Below are 9,830 nucleotides of genomic sequence, written 5' to 3' on the forward strand. Positions count from 1 at the left end.
CACACACAATGGTCGTTTAAGACCCCCTCGCCCCCTCCGTCCGCCGGCGCAATGCAACCTAGTACGCAAGCGCGGAAAATGCGTACGTCATAGTCACCTCCAGTGTTGCTTTGTGTGCAAGTTCTTAAATTAAATTTGACTTAATCAAATCTTTATTAGACACGTAAACAATGTGATAAAGAACATTTTACATCAATCAATCTCGGGATCTAGCTATCTGGTCAGGACACTCCTCACTCTTTTGCCTTCACCTTCATTGTCCATTCGTTTTTAGTGACTTTATATACTCTGGACCTAGAAGTTGAGTCCGCGAAATACATGGCGGACAATAACTGATACAGTCTGCTTTGCCAGTCCAAATGCATTCGATGTTTTCCATAGTCTTCCCTCAACGATCAGGTAATACAAAGCACACGCTACCTTTTTATCACATCCACGGGAGCCCGCATTCTCGTCGACTCTCCTTCGACAAATGGACAAAGGTTTTCGGTAAGTAGAATCACAGCTGACATAGACATTCGAAAGTTCTCTTGCCGTCTGAGATGTGTTGTATCCCAAATAGCTGCAATCGCGCGTTTTCTTCTCTTAAGGTATTTATGTGTGATTTCCACAAGTGTCTGTACATGTAGAAGAATGAGAAACACGGGCATGTCTGGATGACTCGCCTCCATATTTCAAGTGGTTAGCTCCAGTTGTTATGAAGCTGGCTGTGGCGCGTTCTTTCTGACATCACTTCCTGTGTGGGGCGCGGTCTTTCTGACTTCACTTCCTCTCCGAACTCAGTTTGTAAATGATCAAAGAGTCCATAAAAAGCTAAGAGACAGAGATTCAAGAAATACACGGCGCACTTACCCATGTAAAAAATTATCCAAGGAGGGGAATCTTGAACGCTGGTTTAGTGTGGCTGAAACGGGCTTAGGCTAAATAATTCATTGAAGGGGTTATCCGGCTTAGTGTAGACATAGACTTACACAAACAAAACAGGTACTAGCTTAACGTGCTTGTCAGCCATTGTTCTTTTTAGCTTCACCCATTTAGTCGTACATTTCGAGTGGCATATTTCCTACTTAGTAGCAGTCTTGAATGCAGCAATTGAGGAGCTTTTGACCGTAAAGCACCTCGTTCTTCGCTTGGTCTGCTAGTGCAGTGTTTTTCAACCACTGTGCTGCGGCACACGTGTGCCGTGAGATACAGTCTGTTGTGCCGTGGGAGATCATCTCATTTCACCTATTTGGGTGAAAAATATTTTTTGCAAACCAGTAATTATAGTCCGCACATTATGTGTTGTTGTTGAGTGGTCGGTGCTGTTTAGGGCTCGGCAGAGTAACCGTGTAATACTCTTTCATATCAGTAGGTGGCAGCAGGTAGCTAATTGCTTTGTAGAAACAGCGTCGGAAACAGCGGAAGGCAGCGTGCAGGTAAAAAGGTGTCTAATGCTTAAACTAAAAATAAACAAAAGGTGAGTGCCCCTAAAAAAAGGCATTGAAGCTTAGGGAAGGCAATGCAGAATGAAACTAAAACTGAACTGACGACAAAGTAAACAAAAACAGAATGCTGGACGACAGCAAAAACTTACTGTGGAGCAAAGACGGCATCCACAATGTACATCCAAACATGACATGACAATCAACAATGTCCCCACAAAGAAGGATAAAAACAACTGAAATATTCTTGATTGCGAAAACAAAGTAAATGCGGGAAATATCGCTCAAAGAAAGACATGAAACTGCTACAGGAAAATACCAAAAAAAGAGAAAAAGCCACCAAACTAGGAGCGCAAGACAAAAACTAAAATTCTACACACAGGAAAACAGCAAAAAATTCTACATAAGTCACGGCGTGATTTGACAGGTGGTGACAGTACATCTATTTTGAGACAAGAGCTATAGTGATGCATGCTTGGTTATGGTTTAAAGTCATATCCAACAATTGCGACAACAAATTTTTACTGTCAACTGAGTTTGTTTTTTAATGATTTCTGCTGGTGGTGTGCCTCCGGATTTTTTCAACGCAAAAAATGTGCCTTTGCTCAAAAAAGGTTGAAAAACACTGTGCTAGTGCATCAGTGCGTGTCGCATGTTGACTGCCACATACGGAGCTTGGCGTGAGGATGGAGAAATGGGGGAGCGGTAGGACAGCGTGTCACATGTCTGTCCGCCCTGGGACGTCGAGCCGCGAAGCCATAGGAGCATATGCGAGGATGCTCATCCTTCCTGCCTTTTTGCGCGTGCATGTCGCCAGGCGGAAGCTCACTGCGCGTCCGCCAGTCTGCCAAGGGGTGTGTTGCAAAAGGAGGAGGATGAGAGGCTGCAGATCTTGTAACCGACACCAGATCCTTCCACAGCATCTGTCAGCCAATAGGAACACAGCAGCTGGACTCGGATAATTTAGCAATAACTTGATTTATGCCCACGGCCCTTTGAAGATACAGCATAGGGTTGTACAAGATACCGGTATTGGTATAGTACCGCAATACTAATGAATCATATTTGGTACTATACCGCCTCTAAAAAGTACCAGTCCCCCATGTCTTCTCGTCGTGTCATGCAGACGAGCTTGTTCGCCAATGCACAATCACGGAGTACTTACAAGCAGACACAGAGTGTAGACAGAAAATGGAGAACAGACGAAAAAGGTGAAGGGATAACACTGAAACGCCCTCAGGAAGAGGTGCTTTACACACCGGAATCAAACAGTGTAAACAGTAAACAAAGTCTAACCAAGACATCATTATGCCCGATCATGGACCATTAAGACATTCATCTTAACTTTCAATATACTACACATACGCGAATGAAGTGCATACTTACTCAATAACAATACATGTCACATTAAGGGTGGCCGTATGAACAAAGCCAACACTGTCATAAAATTGTGCCATATAATGAAACCAAACTAAACAACTATGATAAACACATTTTGGGAGAATATTTGCACTGCAACACAACATAAACACTACAGAACAAATACCCAGAATTCCCTGCAGCACCAACTCTTGCGGGACGGTACAATATAAACAAACGCCATTGGTGGATCTACACCTAACATCCACTGTAATGATACCAAGTACAGGAGCGTTTCTAGTCGATACTACCATGATCACATCGATATTTTTTAGCATCATAAAATCTTCTTTTGTTTTTATTAAATGTGTATTATGTTTATAAAGTCAGGAAATATGTCCCAGGACAAATTTGTGGTATCATCCAAAACCAATGTAAAGTATCAAACAACAGAAGAAAGAGTGATTATTACATTTTAACAGAAGAGTAGATAGAACATGTTAAAAGAGAAAGTAAGCAGATATTAACAGTAAATGAACAAGTAGATTAATAATTAATTTTCTACCACTTGTCCTTAATATTGTTGACAAAATAATAGGTAGATAAATGACACAATATGTTACTGCATATGTCAGCAGACTAATTAGGAGCCTTTGTTTGTTTACTTACTAATAAAAGACAAGTTGTCTAGTATGTTCACTATTTTATTTAAGGACTAAATTGCAATATAAACATATGTTTAATGCACCCTAAGATTTTTTGGTGAAAATAAAGCCAATAATGAAATTTTTTGTGGTCCCCTTTATTTAGAAAAGTACCAAAAAGTACAGAAATACATTTTGGTACCGGTACCAAAATATTGGTATCGGGACAACATTAATACAGCAATCTCCTGGCTTTGTCACTCTCGTTCTATGACATTTTCATTTTATATTTTTGATTCTGATTCTTTTCGTCACTTTGTATTGATTTTTTTGTTCAAACAATGCGGATTCTAAATGAGATCACCCAATTTATCATTATTCTTCCTATCACTTAGTGAATATTGTATGATGCAACCCCTCTAATCCTATATTTAATCCTAGAAAAAAAAGGCCCATGACCTTCGCTTCCCATGTTTCGTCGCTCTCATATGGTGTTTAAAACGTTGCATAACTGGCAAGACGGATTTGAACTCGGGAGAGGGAACAGATTGTATCCTCCGCTTTTCATACTCTGGATTAGGATTTCAAAGAGTTTTGAAGGACGTCTATCTGAGCAGATATCATGGCAAGATTTTTGCCTCGCTTTGTTTGTTTTTTGTTTTTTTTTGCCATTACTTTCGCACCTGAATGCACTGAAATACTTGGCAGGAAACCTGATAAAACTGGTTTTATCATTTTAACCCAAGGTATTTCCGCAATGTGTGGATAGTTTCAAAACACCCATGACTCCATGCCCTCACTGGCCACTTTATTGAGCACACCTGCACAATCAAAACATGACTTAAAAGGTACAGTCGCGATCAAAAGTTTACATACACTTGTAAAGAACATAATGTCATGGCTGTCTTGAGTTTACAATCATTTCTACAACTCTTATTTTTTGTGATAGAGTGATTGGAGCACATACTTGTTGGTCAAAAAAACCATTCATGAAGTTTGGTTCTTTTATTAATTTATTATGGGTCTACTGAAAATGTGAGTTGTAGAAATGATTGGAAACCCAAGAAAGCCATGACTTTATGTTCTTTACGAGTGTATGTACACTTTTGACCACGACTGTATATCTTCACAAATTAAACAGTTTTGATTAAAAAAAAAACAACGTTTTTTTTAATATTATGTTTATAGTTTGCAGATGTGTTTCTAAGATATCCTCTCCTCACAATTACCAACATATTCGAAGCAAAAGGATGTAGTGCAGTACTATACACCACTGTCAACCACAACCTCAATAATAAACATTTTGTCAAATCTCACACATTATCACATTACGCTTTTGTAAAGCAACATTTTGGTCCAATGTTAGATTTTACAGATGAATATTGTGAGGTAAACAATACATTGTTCCAAGTTTTAAAAAAAAGATCACAGATAAATGTATTTTTCTTTAATTTAATAAATATCGATTTCTAACGATAAGCTATTGCTCAGTAAAGCCAGATGTTTTGGGCGGATCTTACAGGGTTCATTCTGACAATTGTTATGCCAACTTGCGGTGGATAGGCCCAAAACTGTAATATTTGGTTACAACTTAGTCTTACAATTAGCCGCGAGACCGCTTGTATCTCAAAATACTCGTAAGCCGGGGTCAACACTGTATTCCACTAAGGCTGAGAAGCTTTTCGACATAGTTGGACTAAAGCAAAGGTCTTTTAAGGGTTCCGGCTCTGCAAAGCTTTTCTCTCATCTGATATTTAGCATGGTGCATTTTTTATTTCAGCCTGTGCCCTAGAAAAAAATGCCTTGCAGTCGGAGGCTACGGATGTTTGTATGACGGTGTTGTTTCATGATTTGTCACTTCTGCAAATTCTATCAAACATTAAAAAAGGTAGTTTAACATTCAAACCTCTGTGGCGTGACGTTGCACGTTTTGTTTGGAATAGAGAATCCAATAGGTCGAAGTCTGTGCACGGTGAACACACCCAAACACGTGTCTGATAGGTGGCTGTGATGCGTCATGTACACTATGTCTTTTAGGGCTTTCATTTCATGACTCTGCAATATAATCAGCTGACTGCAACATCATAATTAGTAATATTGTTAGCTAAATATGGGTTTTGTTCTAGTGGTTAATTTATTTTGACATTTGTGTTAAGATTAGGACAATGACATGTTCGTTCACTTAGAGGACAAGCGGTATAGAAAATGGACGGATTGTCAAGGATACTTACCTTTTCATGATTACACCTTTGGCGTTAAGGTTAATGGTTTAATATTATGCAAACCCCACTTTTCTTACCTGTTGGCACCATTTGTTGTGTGTTTGGGATACCCATAAGGTTCGAAAATTTTAATCCACACCATCTGAACAAGCTGACGATTGTTGTTTTTTTAAACCTTTATTTACTGGAGGGGGTTAAATAAAAAATAAAAAGTGTTTTTCAGAATAATTGCGGTTGTTTTTTGTAACTATTCTTAATCGATAAAAAAAAATCTAAAATGTATTGTTTTTTTGTATTTTATTTTTTTTCAATCTGTCCTGTCCAGCCACTCAGACAAAACATATTGTTGATATAGATGATCTATATCTGCTGTATAGATTTACTAGGGGGGTAAATAAAAAACATTGATTTTCAAGAATAATTGCGATTATTTTTCGTAACTATTCTTAATCAATAAAGAAAATATCTAAAATGTATTATTTTAAAAAATAAAATAAAAAATTCAATCTGTCCTGTCCAGCCACTCAGACAAATCATATTGTTGATATAAATGATCTATATCTGCTGTATAGATTTACTAGGGGGTAAATAAAAAACATTGATTTTCAAGAATAATTGCGATTCTTTTTTGTAACTATTCTTAATCGATAAAAAAAAAAAATCTAAAATGCATTATTTAAAAAAAAATAAAATAAAAAAAATAAAAATGTCAATCTGTCATGTCCAGCGACTCAGACAAATCATATTGTTGATATAAATGATCTATATCTGATGTACAGATTTAACACGGGGGTAAAAAAAAAAAAAATATTTTCAGAATAATTGCAATTCTTTTTTGTAACGATTCTTAATCGATTACATTTTTTTTTCAATTGTTTTATTTAAAAAAAATAGTTTTTTCAAACTGTCCTGTCCAGCCACTCAGACAAATCATATTGTTGATATGAATGATCTATATCTGCTGTAAAGATTTACCACCGGGATAAAAAAAAAAAAAAGAGTTTCAGAATAATTGTAATTCTTTTTTGTAACGATTCTTAATCGATTACATTATTTATTTTCAAATGTTTTATTTAAAAAAAAATAGTTTTTTCAATCTGTCCTGTCCAGCCACTCAGACAAATCATATTGTTGATATAAATGATCTATATCTGCTGTACAGATTTACCACGGGGGTAAAAAAAAAAAAAGATTTTCATAATAATTCTGATTAATTTTTGTAATGATTCTTAATCAATTAAAAAAAAATCTAAAATTGATTTTTATTTCATTTTATTTTTTCCAATTTGTCCTCTCCAGCCACTCAGGCAATTCATATTGTTGGTGTAGAATGTAGATTGTTATAGTAACGATAGGTTTGTCAGTGTGCCATGTGTTGATGATATAATTGTTAATGACTGAAGTGCTGATATCAACCAAACCTAACTCCCCCGGCCCAACCCCCTCCACATCCCACCCCCCGGATTGTAAATAATGTAAATAATTCAATGTATATACTATGATGATTAATTAACTTGTGTGATGACTGAATTATGCTGATAGTATATATTTGTACCATGAATTGATTTACGTGGACCCCGACTTAAACTAGTTGAAAAACTTATTCGGGTGTTGCCATTTAGTGGTCAATTGTACGGACTATGTACTGGACTGTGCGATCTACTAATAAAAATTTCAATCAATCAAAGCGTACTCCACATGAAAGCGCTAAAAACTACAACATGGCTGACGGGGAGGAGACGCAGTCGTAGTGGAGGCACGTAAATGGGACCGCCTACTAAAAGAGACGGTCCGAAAGTGGCGTGAAGATGGTCCATAAAACATAACCTATGAAAAATTTGGACCAAAAAACCATTACATGTTAAGTAGACCCCTTCAAGGCATGAATGTTTTGTTGTCTTGATATATCAGCATTGAACTTCCTTATACATTTGCGTGACAGTTGAAATTGCCTGCACAGTTTGACCCTGGAACTGATTATTTCTGTTATATCCTATAGGGAAATTATTGTTAAAGGTTCCAATATACTGTATTCTGGAAAGTGACTCATCACAAGTAAACCTGCGAGTATTGATTTGCCACGAAAGCTCATGTAATGCGCACACGTGCACTTTGATGAATTGCCGTAACGTAATTCTCGCGAGGGATCCATACAAAGAGTCGGAGCCTGATGATCTGATCAATAAGCCTTGCAGATGAAATCATCCCCCTTCACCCCACATGCTGCATAAAGGCAGGTGATTCATTTAAGGGTTTTCGCTCTGTAACCGATGATCTGGCAGTGCCACGCCAGCATCATCAGCCTGCTCCTCCTCGGCCGCACAGGAAGCGCTTACGTCCAGGAAGGAAGGAAGGAAGGAAGTGCAGGGCCTGATGGGAACGGATAAAACGGCGTGTGACTCAAAACGCTTCCCAACAAAAGGCCGAGGCATCATTTCAAGTCTGCCTCTTGTCTTCTATTGTGCGGGGGGGGAAAAAAACAGCAGTGCTAGAAAACCGATCAGACCAGTTTTACAGGTGTGTGCTCAGGTATGTGTTAATCGTGACAACACCGAAGGACTTTGATTGTTGGTTATATCATGCTGACGGTCAGCTTTGTTGGACAGTAATACTCCATTTTGATGAGCACTGCGGGAAAATTGAACCATCTTATCTTTACGGTGGTGGTTTTAGTTTAATACTTCAGTGCATCGCGTTGAGATTGTAACAATTCACTGGGATGCAGAGCAGCACTTAACGGCGCACCTTTATGCAAGTCTCATCATGACGCAATGTTTATGATGATGATAATGGTCACAGTGGTTTGTCATTAAGGCTCCACTGTGCTGTGATGCAGTGTATTTTCATGTAATAAGGTCGTGCTTACAGGAAATACTGCTGAGGTGGTCGTTGACCAGGGGTATTGCAGCGAAAAAAGGTTCAAGGTTGGTTTAAAGACACTAAACTCCTCTATTCAATTCAACACATATTGTTGTCCTGATGACATCACATGGACAAAGATAAGACCTTCTGGAGGAAAGTTCTATGGTCAGATGAAACAAAAATTTAGCTGTTTGGCCACAATACCCAGCAATATGTTTTGGAGAACAAAAGGTGAGGCCTTTAATCCCAGGAACACCATTCCTACTGTCAAGCATGGTGGTGGTGGTGGTGGTATTATGCTCTGGGCCTGTTTTGCTGTCAATGGAACTGGTGCTTAAATGGGACAATGAAAAAGTAGGATTACCTCCAAATTCTTCAGGACAACCTAAAATCATCAGCCCGGAGGTTGGGTCTTGGGCGCAGTTGGGTGTTCCAACAAAACAATGACCCCGAACACACGTCAAAAGTGGTAAAGGAATGGCTAAATTAAGCATTTAGAATGGCTTTCCCAAAGTCCTGACTTAAACGTGTGGACAATGCTGAAGAAACAAGTCCATGTCAGAAAACCAACAAATTTAGTTGAACTGCACCAATTTTGTCAAGAGGAGTGGTCAAAAATTCAAGCAGAAGCTTGTGGATGGCTACCAAAAGCGCCTTATTGCAGTGAAACTTGCCAAGGGACATGTAAGCAAATATTAACATTGCTGTATGTATACTTTTGACCCAGCAGATTTGGTCACATTTTTAGTAGACTCATAATAAATTCATAAAAGAAACCAAACTTCATGAATGTTTTTTGTGACCAACAAGTATGTGCTCCAATCACTCTATCACCAAAAAATAAGGGCTGTAGAAAGTATTGTAAACTCAAGACAGCCATGACATTATGTTCTTTACAAGTGTATGTAAACTTTTGACCACGACTGTATGTTTCTTATTGCAGTCCAATTTTGTCCTTAAATAAAATATTGAACATACGAGACAAAGCAAACAAAGACTCCTAACATATGACATATTGCGTCATTTCCCATTCTATTATTTTGTCCAAATTATGAGGGACAAGTGGTACAAAATGGATTATTAATCTACTTGTTCATTTACTGTTAATATCTGCTTACTTTCTCTTTTAACATGTTCTATCTACACTTCTGTTAAAATGTAATAATCACTTATTCTTCTGTTGTTTGGATGCTTTACATTAGTTTTCAAGCCAAAATGCGTCCTTTCTCCCTTTTCAGTGTATACACTGTCTGCTTGTAGGTACTCCGTGATTGTGCGCTGCCGAACATGCTCCTCTGCTAGCCATGTCTTAAAAAGGT

The 9,830-nt window shown here is 38.0% G+C and overlaps 1 protein-coding gene across 1 annotated transcript in view; it reads left to right on the plus strand.

The window, feature by feature from the left end:
- The window catches only part of zdhhc9 (zDHHC palmitoyltransferase 9), a 70,930-nt gene that overhangs the window by 21,571 nt on the left and 39,529 nt on the right, over nucleotides 1–9,830 (plus strand). The window lies entirely within an intron of this gene.

The sequence above is a fragment of the Nerophis lumbriciformis genome, linkage group LG16 (genome assembly GCF_033978685.3).
Source record: "Nerophis lumbriciformis linkage group LG16, RoL_Nlum_v2.1, whole genome shotgun sequence".
In the NCBI taxonomy this organism is placed as follows: Eukaryota; Metazoa; Chordata; class Actinopteri; order Syngnathiformes; family Syngnathidae; genus Nerophis; species Nerophis lumbriciformis.